Source organism: Pan paniscus, chromosome 21 (genome assembly GCF_029289425.2).
Source record: "Pan paniscus chromosome 21, NHGRI_mPanPan1-v2.0_pri, whole genome shotgun sequence".
Lineage (NCBI taxonomy): Eukaryota > Metazoa > Chordata > Mammalia > Primates > Hominidae > Pan > Pan paniscus.
Genome location: NC_073270.2, coordinates 44,399,204 through 44,418,469, shown reverse-complemented (window position 1 = coordinate 44,418,469; position 19,266 = coordinate 44,399,204). Strand labels below are relative to the sequence as shown.

At 45.2% G+C, this 19,266-nt stretch overlaps 1 long non-coding RNA gene across 1 annotated transcript; it reads right to left on the bottom strand.

The window, feature by feature from the left end:
- Window positions 1-338: 338 nt before the first annotated feature.
- Window positions 339-18,243, bottom strand: LOC129394852 (uncharacterized). The gene is made up of 4 exons (XR_008622226.2): window positions 17,991-18,243; window positions 17,698-17,759; window positions 6,714-6,811; window positions 339-3,259 (listed from the first exon to the last, which is right to left on the bottom strand). It is a non-coding gene; the product is annotated as an uncharacterized LOC129394852 (long non-coding RNA).
- Window positions 18,244-19,266: the final 1,023 nt, after the last annotated feature.

Sequence of the window (19,266 nt, the reverse complement as noted above, 5' to 3'; positions counted from 1 at the left end):
TCTAGTCGATGGCTGTGGGGACTGGCAGTGCCCAGGCTGGCACCTCTGGTCCAGGTCAGCATCAGCATCTCCAGGGCACTGTGGCCAGAGATAATGGCCAGAGCCGTGGCCACACCACAGGCACAGAGATTAGCTTGGGGAATGTCCCCAGCTTCAACATTCAATAGCTGTGTTGTCTTTTCATTTGCATACAGAGTTTGAACAAGACAGAAAAACAAGTCAGCACCACGGACAGCGTCCTGTGAGGCCTTTCATTAAGCGAAAGAAAGCAGGGAAGAAAGGAGGAAAGGAGAAGGTAAGGGAGAGAGGAGAAAGGGAGGGAAAGGGGGAAGAGGCAAAAGGAAAAGGAGAGGAAATGGTGATGGTAGGGGAGGGAGAGTTTCTTTGCTGGCCAAATAATGGTGTGGTATTTTTTAGTCTCTACTTTCAGCTTGGCCAGTGGTTGAAGAAAAGACTATTTGACCAAGGAAGGTTAATTGAAATTAAAGGTTCTTCTGACCTTAGATAAAGAAGGATATGTGGCCAGGCATGATGGCTCACAACGGTAATCCCAGCATTTTGAGAGGCTGAGGCAGAAGGAGTGCTTGAGTTCAGGCAGATGAGACCAGCCTGGGCAACATGACAAAACCCCATCCCTACAAAAAGTACAAAAATTAGCAGGGCATGGTAGTGCATGCCTGTAGTCTCAGCTACTGGGGAGCTGAGGCAGGAGGATCATTTGAGCCTGGGAGATTGAGGCTGTAGTGAACCAAGATCTTGCCACTGCACTCCAGCCCAGGGTGACAGGGCAAGACCCTGTCTACACAATAAATAAAATAACATAAAAATAAATTAAAATTTGTTTAAACTTAGCTGGGCATAGTGGTGCATACCTGTGGTCTTAGATACTTGGCAGACTGAGGAAGGAGGATCTCTTGAGCCCAGAAATTCAAGGCTGCAGTGAGCTATGATTGAGCCACTGCACTCCAGCCTGAGTGACAGAATGAAAATCTGTGAAAAAAAAAAAAGCAATGAGATAGTCCACACCAATAGAGACCAAAGAAGGAACTTGGAAGCAATGATGACAAACACAAAGTAAGCATTTGTTGTGCTCCATGCTAAGTTACTTATATGCCAGAACTCAACTCATTTAGCCCACCCACCACCCTTATGACATAGTTGCTATCAGATTCCCCATATTACAAATGAGGAAACAGAGTATGAATGAGGTGTAATAACTAGCCTGAAGTTGCACTGCCAGCTGATAGCAATGTCTGTAACCTTGGGAGGAAGTAGATCCCAGCTTAACTTTCCTTCCATTTCACTCCTTTCTGATCTTCTCCTTTCACCTTGAGTATCCAGTATCTTTTTGAATTTTTAGTACGAGTTGGCTTCTTAAACTTACTGGTTTACATGCCCCTATGTTTGCAAAAGGAGAGTACTTGGTTTCATTTTTTAGCTTAAAACACTTTTTTGGATTTTCCAGCTAGGGCATGGTTTGCTTCCATGAGGCAAAAAAGGGGCTATTTGGGGAAGACCTGAGGTCTGACTTGCTGCCCATAGTCATACTGTGGCTGATTCCTGAGGAGGGGGCAAGACTTGAATCTTGAAAATGGACCTCTGAGACTGTCACATGCAAGGTTATCTCAGGAAACTCCTTGTGTGTTTGGCTGATCTGAGGTAAAGATAATAATCAGAAAGCCCCCAAAGTCAAGCTCCAGCTTTGCTGTCAACTTTTCATGACCTTGGGAAAATCCCCTTTTCTCTCTAGACCATACAGGGAACTCATGGAGGCCCCATGTGGTCACACAGGGCAGATACTTGCCACATGTTATTAATTAAGGATGAGTTTTCTCCATCTATTTTTCTTTGGAAATAAGAAGGGCTTCATTACTTTGTAGCATAGCCTGATCTGAGTGCCTGAGCCTGTGTTTCACACTGAAGATAACACTCAGTGTACAAGGAGATGACAGAGCATGTGCTACTAGGGAGATTAACACTGGATGGGAAGAAGGTAGATGATTGGCAGATGGAGGAAGGCTTACACAGCCTTGACAAATAAGAGTTGCCATACACTGTAACTCTTTGGGGGAAGCTCAGAGATCCTCCCTAAGGCACCCTTCCCCCTCCCTGCAACACACACACATTTAAATCCTCAAGGACATAATTCCCGAGCTACAGAACGGGGCTTTTTTTTTTTTTTTTTTTTTTTTTTTTTGAAATAGAGTCTCGCTCTGTCACCCAGGGTGGAGTCCAGTGGCGCAATCTCAGCTGACTGCAACCTCCATCTCCCGGGTTCAAGCAATTCTCCTGCCTCAGCCTCCCGAGTAGCTGGGATGACAGGCACGTGCCACCACACCTGGCTACTTTTTTTGTATTTTTAGTAGAGACAGGGTTTCACCGTGTTAGCGGGGTTTCACCATGTTAGCCAGGATGGTCTTGATCTCCTGACCTCGTGATCTGCCTGCCTCAGCCTGCCAAAGTGCTGGGATTACAGGCGTGAGCCACCGCACCCAGCCAGAACAGGGGCTTTTGATGGAAGGAGATAAGATGGCTTCACAGCTCTTCTTCCCCATGACTTTCTCTGATGAGCCCTCTTTGGGGCTTCCCTCTGTCCTTATGGATAGCTTCTTTCTTGGCACATCCTGAGGCTGGTGCTCAGGGCCTCTTTAGCTTGGGGGAGAGAGCAGTTTGCATGGTTTAGTGAGTATCACAGCAGTCTGGTAGATATGACTTAGGGTATGAGCTACAGAATGGAAAAGGGTCTTCTTATATTTCTTTATTTTTAAATTTATTTTTATTTTTAAAGTAAAAATAAAGATGGCATCTTGCTATGTTGCTCAGGCTAGAGTGCAATGGCTATTCACGGGCACAATCATAGCTTGCTGCAGCCTTGAATTCCTGGGCCCAAGTGACTCTCCTGCTTCAGCCCCTTGAATAACTGGGAATACAGGCATGCACCACTATGTCTGACTGACAGGGATATTTTGAAGAGAGTACCAACTCATAGAGAGATAGAATGTGCTCAGCAGTGTAACCTTTGCAGATAAAGAGAGATCCAGGTTCAAATTCGGGCTTGATGACTCTAGTTGTTTGACCTTGAACAAGTTGCTTCAGTGTCTTCATCTGCTTGGGAGAAATAGGTTTGAAAGATCTGTTAAACCTCCAAGTTGACAAGTCAAGTAGGCTGGGCCTCAGAAGAGAGAATAGGACTGAAAAAATAAGCATAGGAGCTGTTGTCTATGGATGATCTTGTAAGTCATGGGAGTAGATGAGTTTCCTGCAGGAAGGTTGGGAGAGAGATGTGTTATCTTGGGCAAGTTATTTGACCTGTGTTTCAGCTTCCTCATCTGCAGAATGGGGATGATAATAGTATTTACCTCATTGTTCTGAGAATTGGATTTAGATAGCTCATGTTCAAGCACTTACAGTCTGGTAAATGCTTAATAAAGAAGGATGATATTATTAATCCTTACCCAGCACTTCAAGGCTCATGTAATCATCCCCATTTTACAGAGAAAGAGACTGAAGCTCAGAGAGTCTAAGGTCTCATGAGTTGTAAGCAGCACATGACTATCTATAAACCCATGCCACACTGCTCCTGTTCTCGTAGGAGACTACCATATAGACACAGTTCTTAAAATGCAAGAGGTGAGCTATATGAATCTGGCTAGAAAGGGCAAGGCTGATCCTCCAAATGGCAGTGGTAGGAGACTCTGGGTTCAGAAGAAGCCATGGTAGGGTAGAAACTACCATGATCCTTTTAGGATAAGTTCTAAGGACAAACTCCATATTATGTGCACACCCAGTTCCCTATCTCCCACATTTAACCCCCAAGTTGATAAATGTTTTCCGTGATTCAGTTCCTCCCAGTTCCAGAAGCCAATGAAGCAAGGTTCGTGCAAGGAGTGAGTCCCATTTGCAGCCTCAGATGAGCCAGTGAGGCAGAAAATGTAGATAATAAAGAGAGTTAATGACAGGCCTCTCCAGCTTCCCGAGCTGGCCCTTGGGGAGAAGGAGTCAATGAGCTCCTGTCGCTGCTGTGCCGGATTCCCGATTTCTTCATCTTCTGTCTCCTGCACAGTCCCCTTCCCTGCCTGGCTTGCAGCCTTGGCCACTGATTGCAGCAGTTCACACTGGGAAACAAGACCACAAGAGATCTGGGGTATCTCTAGGGCAGTGGTGAGATGTGGGTGGCAGGAGGCAACTTGGTTTCCTTAGCAAAGATTGTACAACTTCCCCAGCTCCCCAGAAAACAAACTTCCTTAGGAATCACATGGAGATGACATACAAGGAAGGTCCCACCCTGGAACTCATTGTTAATACCACTAGTAAAAACTGTCACTGAAGTGGGAGAGTTAGAATGTGTCAAGCGCTACACCGAGAGTTTTATATATAGTACCTCATTTAGTCCTTACAACAGCCTTTCAGTGATTATATTATTATTATCCCCATTTTACAGATGAGGAGACTGAGCCCATAGAAATGACATTATTTTCTTAAGGTCACACAACATGTAGTTGGCAGATCTGGAATTGAAATCCAGGCCAATATTACTCCAAAGTCTAGGCTGGATTGCCTCTGTCCTTACATATTGTCTTGAAAGACAATCAGTTTCATTAATTTATTCAAAAATTACCCAGTCTGTCAGAGAAATGGTCCTAAGCTAGGTGTCTCTTACTTCCTTTGTTGGGAGCTCTATGCCTTTAGCAATAAAACCTTGGGTTGTGTGCTTTCTTGATACTAATTGAGTTGCATGATTGACATTCTAGAGTTTATGGTCAACTAGAATCTTCAAATCTTTTTCATGTGGACTAGGGTTAAATCAGTGGACTGTATTCACACAACACACAATGGTTTCAAGAGGTTTTACTGCCCTGGGAACCTGATATCCTTCCCCTCGGTAGTTCAAAACAGAGATATTGCATTTAGAATGGTTTTCACTTTGTTTTCTGTTCTTACTTTTTAATCAAGATATAAGTACACAGTAAAGTGTGCATATTTCAAATATATATCTAGTTCAATTAATTTTCACCCATATGGAAATAGAGAACATTTTCCCCATAAGACTCCTATTCAACTCCTCTACCCCAGAAGTAACCACTATGGATTTCACTGTTTTAATCTGAAATGTTCATTTTTGCAAAATATCAACTTTTACAAAAGGAGATTTAAGTCTAATAGAATCCTTTCATCCCAGCAATTAACATTGTTCATTCTTCCTTTTTTTTTCAGTTGTTGCTAAGTTTTGAAAAGCTCTTTTACCTTATGAAATGTGATGACTACCCACATTTATGTTTTCTGGGTTTTATCTATGTTTAAAAAATATTTTATTGCAGCCATAAAAAGGAATGAGATCATATCCTTTGTAGGGACATGGATGAAGCTGGAAGCCATCATCCTCAGCAGACTAACACAGGAACAGAAAACCAAACACTGCATGTTCTCACTCATAAGTGGAAGTTGAATATTGAGAACATACGAACACAGAGAGGGGAACAATAAACACCAGGGCCTGTTGGGTGGTGGGGGGTGAGGGGAGGGAACTTAGAGGACAGGTTAGTAGGTGCAGCAAACCATCATGGCACATGTATACCTATGTAACCAATCTGCACGTTCTGCAAATGTATCCCTTTTTTAAAAAAAAGAAACAAAGAAAAAAAAGAATCACAAAAATATGTTATATGTTTATATTATTTACACCTAGGCATTTAATTCAGTTGGAATGTATTTAATGACTGCTCTGGTGTGAAGGTCAAAATAATTTTTTCTCATCAATTATCTTTATACCATTATTGACAAATTGTTCCCTTCTAAGTTGATCTTTGAAAGTTCTTTTATTATAAATTAAATTCTGATGTGTAACAACTTTCCCATCCTTAAATTGGGTTATTAATGATGCCTATCTAACAAATGAGGGCAAAAACCAGATTATGTGTGATAAAGTAAGTGTAGCATCTTAAGACAGTTTAAGTTTTTGCACACAGTGGGTTCTCAACAAGTGTCAATTTTAATCCATCCGCCTACCCCCCGGACCCTCTCCCACACATATTTAAGGCACTGTAACTATGGAAATAACTTTCTAATAAAACTGTAAAACAGGCTAACCCTGGAGATCAGATGTGCAGCCAGAAGTCAGAGCGCCTCTGATTAACATGTTTTTGAGAGATTCTATTTCTTTCCTGAGGACCCAGATCAATGACTCCCAAATGCCAGTTTTGAAGCTGATGACAATGCATGGTGATGTTTCCTGTGTTTCTCAATGAAATTAGAAAAAAGGGCAAACAAGGAAGTTTTTACAAAACCATTCTAAATAACTGTTCCTTATTCTGAGATTATGGCTTTCCTACTCATTAAGTTTTAAAATGCCTTTTGTTTTATTCAAGCATTGGAGAGAACAGGTGATAGTTGTTACTCTTAAATGTCTTCGCTTGGCATTGTCCTTGATGGCTTGCAATTTTTCTGGTTCACAAAATCCTGAAATCTCACAACAAGATCAATTGTGAGGTTGACTGCAACATCACAAGAAAAGGATCCAATAATTCCGGTTGACATTTTTCCCATTTTTCAGAGCACCATATACTATACATAGTAGGTGGTCAGCAATCATTCATTCGTTCAATCCACAAAAGTTACTAATCACCTGCCTGGAAGTTTGTTTGTCATTGGCCAAGAAGAAAGCCATAAAGCAGGGCAAACTTGATTGGGCTGAGAACTGTGGACCAGGCATTTACCTCTGGGCGTTGTGCATACATTCAACCGCTCCTCTCGCCCAGCCGTCAGCACCTCGGACAGCTCAGCCGCAATTACCCGGGTCTCTGAGGAAACCTAACTAAACATAGACAAAGGCATTTTTACATTATCTTTTCTCCGCTTCATTATTTAAACAAGCGCCTCCTGTTCATACACAAGCCTTCCTCTTCGTATTCTTAAACCTCCCTCTCAGATTGTTTGCCTCGCAGTTTGCAATTCCCTAGCAAAACGGCGAGCTCCAATCTGAGCTGCGGAAATGCCAATTTTAATTAAAAGTGCAATTTTCAAATCCACCCAAAGCTCAGATAGGATATGGCACACTTGATGCCCTGTGATCTTTCTGGCTGCTTTGTTGATTAAAATGGGTGTCGCTCTAAGTGCTTTGTCAAATCTTCACAAAAAGGAGGAGAAATTGACATTTACACCTTTATACCGACAAGAAAGTGATATATTACATTCACCCCTACTGCCACAAAGGCTTGATTGTGGCTTAAGGGCAGAATTAGGCCAAAAGGTCCCCAGTGATAGCTCTGTTTTGATGCTTCAACCTTGAGGGCTCTTTCTTCAGCTGGTGGTGATGGTGGTGGTGGTGGTGGGAGTCGCTACACAATGTTCCCATTAGCTTTCCTACCCCTCTCTTCCCACTCAGTGCCTCTGCAAGGACTTTGAGTTTCTGGGGTAATTGTTCTCTAATTTTGGTGGATACAAGGACAATCTAAAAAGCTCTCTTAAAATCTAGATTCCTTGGCCCCACTTCTAGAGATTCTGACTCAATAAATAGGTTTGGGATGTGGTCCCAGAATCTGAATTTTAATGAAGCACCAGATAATTCTGATGAAGGAAGTCTTTAGCTCATACTCTGAGAAAATGTGTTCTGGTAATTCCCAGAAAGTTGTCCACAAGGGTCTGAGCTATGGAGCGGGCCAGGGATTAAACCCTGGGCAGGGAATCTAGAGGCATGACCCTGTCTAGCACTGACACTTGCATTCTCATATCCTTGGACAACTCACTTCCCCTCTGTTATCATTTATCATTTTCTATCTTTATAAATGAAGGATCATGCAAGAGACACACTTAATCACTTAATATGCAAAGATCTTCAGCAAATCAGTAATAAAAAGGGAAACCACCTGATACAAAGATGGATAAGTGATATGAATAAGCATTTCTTGGAGAAGAAAATACAAACAATGAACAAATATTTGAGAAAATAACCAACCTTAACAGTAATCAGATAAGTGCAAATAGAATAAAATAAGTTTTGGTGTTGTTTTTATTTCTGCTGTTTTTCTGCTTTGCTCATCTGCTCATCATATTGAGGGAAGAGAACGTTGTGAGTTGATAGCAGCCAGTGTAGGGTGTAGAGAAATGAGAATGTCCTATGTCATTGGTGGAAGTGTGAAAGACTACAATATCTTGAGAAAGTAATCTGTCAGGACTTATTAAAATAGAAAAGTGCATTCTTTCACTCACAGTTTAGCTTTGGGGATTTATCCTACACAAAGAAATGCATTAGGACATGTAGATATAAGCAATGGATGTTTCCTGAACATTATTTGTAGTGGCAAAAAATGGAAATTACTTAAAAGTCTATCAACAGCGGACAGGTTGAGTAAATTCTGCTACATCCAAAGTGGGGAATATTATACAGCTATTGAAAAAAAGTCTATTAGATCTGGAAGGGCTGATCTTGAATGATATCCATGATCTATTATAATGTGAAATGTCAAATCACAGAGTAATGAGCGTAGCATGATCCCATTTTTTGAAACAAAAAAGAAGAAAGCTCCAGACTGTTTTTGTATATATGTGTATGAGCTCCAGACTGTGTTTGTACATATGTGTATGAGCTTGGAATAATGTGTGGAAGAAAATATGCCAGACTATTAATATTGATTTCTTTTCTTTTCTTATTTTTATTTATTTTTTGTGTGTGATGGCTTACCGCAACCTCAACCTCCTGGGCTCAAACGATCCTCCCACCTCAGCCTCCCAGTAGCTGGGACTGCAGGTGCACGCCACCACATCTGGCTAATTTTTCTATTCTTCTTAGAGACCAGGTCTCTCTATGTTGCCCAGGCTGGCTTTAAACTCCTGGGCTCAAGCAGTCCTCCCACCTCGGCCTCCCAAAGTACTAGGATTACAAGAATGAGCCACCAAGCTCGGCCTTAATATTGTTTTTTGTTTGTTTGTTTATTTTGTTTGTTTGTTTGCAACATGAGATTATAAGGGAAACCATAATACTTTCTATATTCATTTCCACATTGTATAATTGTTCTGAAAGAATATATTACTCTTACAAATGAACAACTATAAAGTTGGCTTGAGAGCTAATCAAAAGCCAAAAAGTCCTAAGGGCTGGATACAAGAGACCACTGAGATCCTTCCCAGCTGCTACAACCTGGGAACACCCATCTTCTTCCCCAGATTGGGATCAAGGTCCATTTATGTTAAAGATTCAGAGTCACCTGGAACCAGGCAAGATCCTCATGGCAATGTTCATTCTAGTGTGCCCACTGCAGAGTCCATCTAGGAGAGACCCTGGCCCCTGAAGTTGGATTTTGGGGCCAGATAGCACCTCACAATCCTAACCCATCCTGGGGACTTGCAAGTGGAAAGACAAAGCAATGCTGTCTCTCTTCTCAGGTTCTCCCAGAGCATCACCTGACTCCATTTTACCCTGTGAAACTCACACCCAGGCCCATGTGGGGTTCTCTGGAAACTAAGGAGAGATCTGAGAGGCCAAAATAGATGCCCCTTTATCAACTAAGATGAACCCAAACGTTAAGGAAACAAAGTTACCTATTGGTTAAGGGTTCAAGTCCTGACTGGCCTGGCACATTTCTCAATTCCTATAGCTCTAAGCTCCCTAACAATAGGAGCTATCAGACCCCTCCTAGCTCTGATTTACAACCCAGACCACTACAGCTCTGACTAGACAGAGGACTGAGCTTGCATTCTTTTATCATAAGCAATTGCAGACCTTAAGCCATTTTCAGCTAGCTTATAGAGGCTGTGTGCAAACTGTCTTTCTGTCCTATAGTTCACCTTTTGATATAAAGAGCCAAATTCTACCTCATTTTAATGCTAAAACCCCACCCCAAAGTGAACATGGGATGTATGTTACATACGTATTTACCTAGTGTGCGTGGATGTGCTCAGCTCCCCTCATGAATGTATATACCTTTTCCCCTAAACCTGCTGACTATGTATGACTCTATTGTGTAACATGGACGCTGTGAGGCAGAAAATCCAACCTGTCCTTTCTCTCTTCAAAGAGAGAGCACCTTTAATCCATGCTGGAGACTTTCTCTTCCCAGCTTACAAACTGATATTACCTATAAAGCTCTTTTTTACTGTTTAGCCATCTGGTGGTCTTCTGGATGACAAAGCCATGCCATATCTCATGGAGATGATCTAAGAAGCATCCAAAAGACTTCAGGTCCTATGTGGCCCTTGGTACTGCCATTGTGGGGTTGCCTATTCACCACACAGAAACACAGCCAAGAAGGATGCTGGCACCAGAGGGTCCCCTGAGAGCCACCCTCAGCCCTCCCATTGGTGTGCCAGGCTTCTCACAGTTATGTTCAGAGAAGGACCCAGTGACTCAGGCTACAATGATGCTTTTTTGCCTCTTTTAACAAAAATATTGAAATATATCACAAGCTTAGAAACATATAAAAGATATAAATGTGCACAATTTATTTAAAAATTCTAAACATCTATGTGAGCACCACTCAAATCAAGACATATATGTCACCTGAGATGCCCCATGTGATCCACCCCAATCATGCCCCTTCCTCACCCTGAAATAAAACACTATGGTCAACCATTTTGTTGCTTTCTTTTATATATCTACCACCTTAGTAAGTATCCCAGGACAATATTTCAGCTTTATCTGCTTTGAATTTAATATAAATGAAGTCATGTTGTATGTATTTGTGTCAATATAAAAATTATCCATGTTGTGAAGTGTACTGTGGTTCATTCATTTTCACTACTGTATAGTATTCTGTTGTATGATTACACCACAATTACTCATTCTGCCTTTGATAGGTTTTTGGTTGTTTCCAGTCATTGCCTATTACAGACCATGCTGCTCTGATTATTATGTATATGTCTCCTAATGTTGTATACATACAGAAGTATCTCTAGACATAAATGGAATTGCTGGGTTGAAGGGCTTGCATATCTCCAAATTTACTAGATAGTGTCCAACTGTTTACCCAAATGGCTATACAAATTTACACTCCCACCGGCAGTGACAAAGTTCTCAGTACTACAAATTTACAATCCCACCAGCAGTGACAAAGTTCTCAGTACTACACTATCTCACCAGAATTTTATGGATGCTCTTTCTCTTCTAAGAGTCTTTGAAGATGCTGGTCCTTCTTCTCACAGTATTTCCTTTCCCTATTTTTTATTTATCTTGTTAGCTCTAGGTCATCATTAAGGACTCTACCTCTTGTAGCCTTCCCTGACTCCTTCAATCTTGGCTATGTGCCACCCCTGGCTCCCACAGCCCCCTACATTGTCCCCTCTATCATAGGTATTAGACTGTATTGTTATGCCTGCTCCCTTCCCTATCTTGCCCCCAACCAGACTGGGGACTCTCTGAAGGCAGGGGTGTATCTTGCTCCAGTGCAGTGCCTGGCACACACAGGTGCTCAATTCATGATTGCTGAATAAACAGGTAAAACTAATTTCTCTTCTCAACCCATGGTTCTCCTCAACCATCAGGAAGCCAGGTGAGTATTAAGGCTTTTCAGAGAAATGTTGCCAAAACAATAAATAATAACTCTGGGGAAATTAATTGTTAGATCTGGCTCTTTCATTAGTAGCTCATCAAAGGACTGTGAGCCCCCAGTGGGACTCTTAAAAATAAGTAACCGATCAGCATGGAAGGAAGGGCATCCTCTTCCCAGCACCCCCTGCCACTACCACCACCAACACACAAACAGACACACCTCCTGCGAATTGCAGGGCCTGGCCATTTAACACAGTTATTACCAACTCCCACTTAGTGAATTATGAGCAAGAGCCTCGAGAGAGCTTTCAAAGATCTTCAAATGGATGTTTAAAAGCATGCGATTGCTCAGTCAGGCTCAGCTAATGGCATTTATTACTTGGAGGATAGGGTATTTACATAAAGCTGGATTTTTATTATAATGGTCAAATCGTTCCTGAGAGGGAGGGTGGAAGGGAGAAGGAAGGGTGAAGGTGTAAGAATCAACTTCAATTCCATTTGAGCAGATGTCAAATCCTCTATTCCCACTATAAGGCTGGTTCTCTCAGATGTCAGCATAACAATCACTAGGGCGGGTCTTGAGTAGGGTGACCCTGGCACAGGAGTGGGCAGATCAGAGCATGGCACTGTGTTCCCCTAGAACAGAAGACTCAGGACCCTGGACAGCTCACAGTGTCCGCTGAGGATCCGTTGGTCTGTTCTCACACAGTTCATTCTTCCTAGGGTCCTTCCACTGATGTTTTAGTGGAGGTCCCTCATTTATCCCCCCTCTAGTCTGGAATGGAGACAACCAAGGGCATTCACTCTCTCCTGGCTTCACCAATGGTCCTAGGGGTCCCCATGTACTCCTCTGAATGACAAGGGGCGAGATGAAGATGAGTTGAAGTTAGTTATTATTGGCCTCAAGGAGCTTGCATTAGTTGTCTATTGCTGCATACCAAACTACCTCCAAAACTTAAAGGCTTAAAACAATAATGACATATTATTTTCTCATGATTCTGTAGATGAACTGGGTGATTCCTCTACTGGACTTGCCTGGATAACTCATGCAAATACAGTTGGCTGGTGGATCAGTTGGGGCTGAAGGATCAGGCAGTGAGTACGTGTTTAATGGAGGAGGTGATTAGGGGATGACTCGGGAGATGAATGTAATGTATGTTCTCCAGGTAGGAAAGACTGAGAAGAAAATTTTAAGAAGAGGAAGCAACATGAGAGCAAAGGTATGAAACAACAGGCGGCTGTTTGAGAGCCATGGGAACTGGCAAGTGGTTCCGAATGACCAGCTCATAAAAGAGAGTTGGAGGAGAATGATTTCAGATAACTCTGGGGAGGCAATTAGGGCATTGGGTAACATGTAGGACAATTGGCCTTACCTCATAGGTGTTGAGGAGACCTGGAGTGATAGGTGTTATTTAAATGAATTATACTACATTCCAGGCACAATGCTGAGCATTGGAGATGCAACATTATCTCACTTAATCCTAGCCATTATCACCATTTGACACATGAATAAATTGAGGCTTACCCAGGATCACACACACAGGTGTCTGGCTCCAGAGTAGTTGTTTTAATTATTATATTCCATAGCCCTTCTGAAGGGGCTTAGAGTTGGGAGTGTAACAGGTAATGAGGAATGGAACAGGATTAAATTTGCATATTAGCAAAAAAAAAGGTTGAAAGAGGTGTGGGGAATTCCATAATTAAATAAACACAGAGACTATTGGGTTAAACAAAGTTTATCAGAAACCTGGTACTGCTGGACTTCTCAGAGCCTTTAGTATGCTAATGTGCACTAGAAAGTAAGCCCTTTTATTGACAGCTCTATTCCCAATACCCCAAATAGTGTCAAACATATAGTAGATGCTCCATAAAAGTGTACTGAATTAATAAATGAGTGAATGAATTTATGTTGGGAAGCTGCAAAGGCTTCCATATTTCAAAATTGTTTATAGAAATATGAGGTGAGAGCTTGCCATACACCAGATCCCAGGCAAAGCACGAGGACACGAAGATAAGTTGACATGCCCATGCCCTCAGGAAGTGGCTAGTCAGAAGGTATTTTCTCGTTTTACACAGGATTTAATTTTTATGTAATTCTTAACAATCTTGTGAGGTTTTCTATCTCATGAGAAAAGTAAGGCTGAGAGAGGTGACATGACTTTCCTAAGGACTTAGAGCCAGGATGAAAACTGCCAGCACCTTGCCTGATGGATGTTATCCCTGCATTGGTGGAGGAGAGAAAAGTGGTGGATGGCTTGGAAGTTACCACCCCATCTATACACTAGAATCCTGAACAACCACAGGCCAGGACCACACTGTCCCTTCAGACAGGGTACCTGAGATTGTCACTGTTTCTTCCTGCTATGAGAGCCACTTGCTTCTCCGTGGCTTAACCACCCAGGAGAATTCTGAGGCAGGGAAGCAGCTAATGCGAGGCTGTGACTAGGTCTACCTAGGCCCCTCAGTGGGTGGACTTTTCCTACAGAAGGCCAGTCCATTGCCAACACAAGCCCTCTTGCTCTGGGTGCAGGGGAAGTGGTGGGGGAGTTCCCTCTATCATCAAAGGGCCCTGTATCACAGGGCCTGTGGTCACACAGTCACACATACAGTGTGACTATATGTGATAGTCCATACATGCACAGAGACACATGCACACACATACACAGAACCTAGACTCTATGTGCACACACACACAAGCGCATCCCTAACAGAGCATGCAAGTTCATGTACACGCATATTCTCATATACAGAGAGCAAACATACAAATGCACAGAGCATGCCCACATAGGTGGGTTTGGACACACATGCATAATCACATACCTGATAGCCATCAATCACCCCATGCTGCAATTCCTCTCTGGAGGGAGACAGTAGGAGGTAACTGGAGAGGAGAGGGTGCTGAGGCAGAGGGGCCTGGGGGAACTAGTGACATGCTGTCCTTAGACATGACAGCTCTGGCCAAGGCTGGCTGTTTTAGAAGGTCTCTCCCTTCAGCCACAGGTTGTCTGTTGTACCATCAGTTGGGAGGCCCTAGCAGACCTGGCCTCTTGCAGATTCTAGCTCTTGTAACAAAGTAGTCATCTTGACAGGTGGAGGAACTTAAAACAGGTTCTCCTAGGACCAAGGGCACTTGTACAACCCCATTTAATACTCCTGAAATAAGTTGAATTAACCCCATAATTTTAGGAGCCAGAATCATCCCATCACTTATTTCTTTGAATCAAATGTGGTCAGTTTTAAATCCCCATCCACCTGGCCAAGAAGGAAATTAATTTGTCCTAATGAAGCTTCTTCACCACACCCCTACCCCTGCCAGTGGAAGAAAGGTCACAAGGGTTTATCCAGAGCAGGTCATGTGGGGAGAATCCTCTTTTCTTCCATTTCCACTGGCCACTGCTGAAATGCTCATTGTCCAAACTCACATAGTCCCTTGAAGACAGTTGCTTCTGAGGCTTGAATGTCAAGCAGGAGCACAGGGGCCCCTGCTGGGTCTGGAAACCCTGATGCCCTGGACCTTTGCTGGGTCTACCCTTCCTAGGGGCAACTTCTCTATTGGCCCAGGTAGAGAGCTGGTGTTGATGGCCAGCTGTCCTCATTCTCTCCATCCTTTCATTCACCAAATGTTTACTGAGGGCCTCCAAAGGGTCAGGCACTGGGCAGACAGTGATGAACAGGACTATCTTCAAAGAGCTCCCAGGAAAGGCAGACAGTAACTGCATAATAACCCTCAGATTGGCAATGTCTGCCTACCCTCTCCTCCCAGATGGGGCTCTGGAGGCATTCAAATCAGTCCACTTTTCTTTGCCATTGCACTCTGTTGGGCATGAGCTGATCATCTTCAGCTGCACCCAAGTCTTTTAGGGCCCTCCTACATGAGAGTGAATTATCTGCCCCATTCCCCAGAGGTTGGGCAGCCACCACCTGATGGAGATAATAGCAGAGTTCCCTTCATCATTTCTCTAAGGGAGGCCCAGACCCTTCCTATAGGGAGGCTTCTAGGTGGTCTTCCTGAGCACTCCAGGGTTCTAGAAGTGAGTGTGCAATTCTCTCTCACACACACACACACACCCCACACCCCAAATGAGATTCTTACAATAAGTTCCTAGAGCATAATCAGTTAAAACAACCATTGAAATATGCCTTCTTTTATAACCCTGATTCTCCCACACAAACTAATCTACTCCAGCAGACTTAATTCAAATGAACTGCACGTTCTCAGCACTATAAAAGTGACTTTATCACAGTCAAGAGAGAAAGATTAGAAGAAATGAATATGTGGGTGATTGAATACAGGATGTCCAGTGACAGGGGATGGAGGATGCGGATTTGCTATCTTGGTTCAGCCTCGGTTTATGATGATTGAGAGGGCTGCCCTCTCAATGGGCAGAGGCAGGATGGCCACAGGGTAAACACCGCTCCAGCCACGCCTGGCAGCCACCATCTGGCACTGAGAATGGCCAGCCTGAGCTGGCCTGGCCTCATCCAGCCTCCTGCTGTGGTCAGCTTAAAGGAAGCACAGAGGTGGGATCTGGAATCAGCCTGCCTGGGTTTGGACACCAGCTGTCCCACACAATAGCTGTGTGGCCCTAGGTAAGCTGGTTTACCTCACTACGCCTCACTTTCTCCATCTGGAAAATGGGAATGATTACCGCGAGGGCCTCACCAAGTTTGCTCTGAAGATCGAATGTTATAACACACACATGAAGTGGAGTGCTGGTCCCACAGCCAAGGACTGGCCAGGTAGACTTAGTATCAGCATCTCTCTACTCAGCCAGACCTCTGCTGCTGTTCTGGGCCTGGCTGGGGCAACATGGAGCCTCTGACCCTTTGAGAAGAAATCATCTAAGTTAGGAGGAGCCTTGGACTGGGTGTGGGGATGCTTTTGACCCTTTCCACCAAGCCATAGCATCCATGTACTGTGCTGTGACTTGGTAATAGTGCAACCAACTTAGGTTCAGATCCTGGCCCTGCCGTTTACTAGCTGTGTGAATTTGGGCATATCATTCAACCTCTCTGGGCCTCATTTTCCTCATGTGTGTAAATGGAGCCACCAAGAGTCCTTACTTCATAGGGATGACATGAGGACTAACTGAGATAACCCATCTGCAGCAGGCAACACAGCCCTGGTGTGAAGGAGGCGCTCAATAAACATGGGCTATTATTAATTCATTATCCTGATGGTATCTCACGGTACTGCTCCTCACATTATGACTCTAGATTTTATCTACTAGGCTATTTCGTTTTGAGACGGAGTCTCACTCTGTCACCCAGGCTGGAGTGCAGTGGTGTGATCTTGGTTCACTGCAACCTCTGACTCCTGGGTTCAAGTGATTCTCCTGCCTCAGCCTCCCAAGTAGCTGGGACTAAAGGTGCGCACCACCAAGGCTGGCTAGTTTTTGTATTTTTAGTAGAGACGGGGTTTCACCATGTTGGCCAGGCTGGTCTTGAACCCCTGGCCTCAAGTGATCCACCCACCTCAGCCTCCCAAAGTGCTGGGATTATAGGCATGAGCCACTACACCCGGCCTAGATTTTATCTACTAGGTTGTGAAGCAACTATCCATCCATTCATGCATTTATTGAGCAAATTGCTATTTAGTGCTCAGCTCAGAATGCAGTGATGAACCAGCAAGGCCTGGACCCTGCACTGCCTCATTCATTCATTCATGCATTCTTTCCGCAGAGACTAGGCAATGGTGTCCCAGGTCCTGGAAATACTGCAAAGAACCGAGCAAAGCCCCTGTCCTCAAGGAGCTCACAGTTTTGTGGGGGAGACAGAAAAGAAACCAATAGACAAATCCAAATACAACTTTGGGTGGTCAGTGCCGTGAAGAAACAGTGGGTAGGGTATGGGGATGGGGAGGGTCTTACAAAAGGTGGTCAGCAAAGGCCTCTCAGAGGAGGGGACACAGAGGCCTGTGTGAAACGAGGGCCTACTTACGTAGGTGTGGAAAGTACAAGGTTAGGAAGGGGGTGGGAGAACGAGGTCTCCCTCATCTGCTCAGCCCAGCAACCCTCATTCCTTCCCAGTTTCTCAGAGAGACGTCCCCCCGCCCATATGGTCACGGAAGTCAGAATCTTGGGGGTGTCCTCATTTTCCCCCTCACCCCTAAACTTAACTAGCCACTGGTTCTGTAAATTTTACTCCCTAGTCTTCTTTTGCGTTCTATCCCCCAAGACCTCACCGACATTTTCTCCCACCTGGACCACGGCAGTTACCTCGTCCTCCTTGGTCCTCTGGACTCCAGTCTCAGTCTCCGCCTCCCAAAAGCCAAAAGGACCTTTGTAGAACACAAATGTGAGCAAGACCTCTGCCCACCTCCACCCCCAGCCTCCCTGCAAATCCCTGCTGTCCTCAAGAACCATCCCAGACCCTTTGCCGGAAATTCGAAGCCCTCCAAGACCTAACCCCAACCCCATCCTCGGCTCCGTGCCTCGTGGACTCTCCTCCAGGAGGCCTTCCCGGATCCCACGGGCTGGGTTTGAGGGTGCCCCGGAAATCCTGCCCGAACCTTAGATATGGGTGTCCGCATTGGATGAAGGAACGGATGGCTCCGGGAAGACTGGGCTGGGAGTCTGACTGAGCACAACTCAGTTTAAAACTCCCTTCCCACTCCCACCCAGGGAAACAGGAAAGGGCGGCTGGCGGCGCCTACAGTTTGCATTCCTAGCGTGGGGCGAGCGCGCGACGGAGAACAAAAGGGCGGTAATGATCCGCAGCTGGGCGAGCAGCGTGTTCGGCCTGCGGAGACACCCGACCACCGGCGGTCGCCGTGCTCACTGCGCGTGCGCGGCTAGCGGGCGGGGCGCCCCGGGGCTCTGGGGGCGGGGTGGGGACGGCCTGGTGTGTGGGTGAGGGTGTGGGGGCGGGACTTGGTATGGATGGGCGGGGCTTGACGCGCGGGGGCGGGGTCTGGTGTGGGTGGGCGGCAGCGGACGCCTGGGACCCGGCAGGCGCCTGGCGCTTCCTTCCGGGCCAGCTGCTCCGCGCCGCTCCGCTGTCATCAGGCGGGCGAGGAAAAGCCCTGCGTTCGCCGGTCGGCGCGGAGCCGAGCAGAAAATTGTTGATTCAGAGAAAATGAGAGCTTCACGACTAAACAATGGCGGAAAGCGGCGACGACGCCGACAGGGCGTCCTAGCATCCCCTCCCTCCCGCTCGCGGGTACACGGGGAGCGAAGAGGGAGCTGAGCTGAGGGCCCGCGCGGAGAAGGGGGCGAGCGCTGCCAGCTCTGGGCTGGAGGGTGGGGTTACCGACCCCAGGGCTGCACCCTGAAGCCCTGAACTTAACGTCCCTCTCGGGTCCCCAGAGGCCCCGGATCCCGCTACCCTGGGTCCAGCTTTGAATGTTTCCGGACTTAGGGCACTGGGGTTGGGCCATCCTTTCTGACTGCAGGGGCGCATGAAACCCTGACTCCTCACCGTGGCCAATAAGACCCCGAGTGATCAGGTTCCAGCCTCATGCCGCACCACGGCGCCCCTTAGTGTGACTCACACGTTCGTTGTCCTTTCTGTTCCTCACACAAGCCCATCGCTTTCCTGATTCCCTCTGCCTTGGAAAGCTGTCGACCCACTCTTTGCGTGACTAGCTTCTTCAGGTGTCAGCTTAACTATCACCGCCTGCAAGAGGTCCTCCCTGACCCTCTGATCAGAAGTGGAGCCCCACCCCTCCGTTATTCTGTATGATAGCGTCCTGTTCATTCCGTTCTTTTTCAAGGCGTGAAGTAATTTTGTAATTAGGTAGTTTTCCATAAACTTCATAAGATCAGGGACCTCTTCTTTACAGCTTT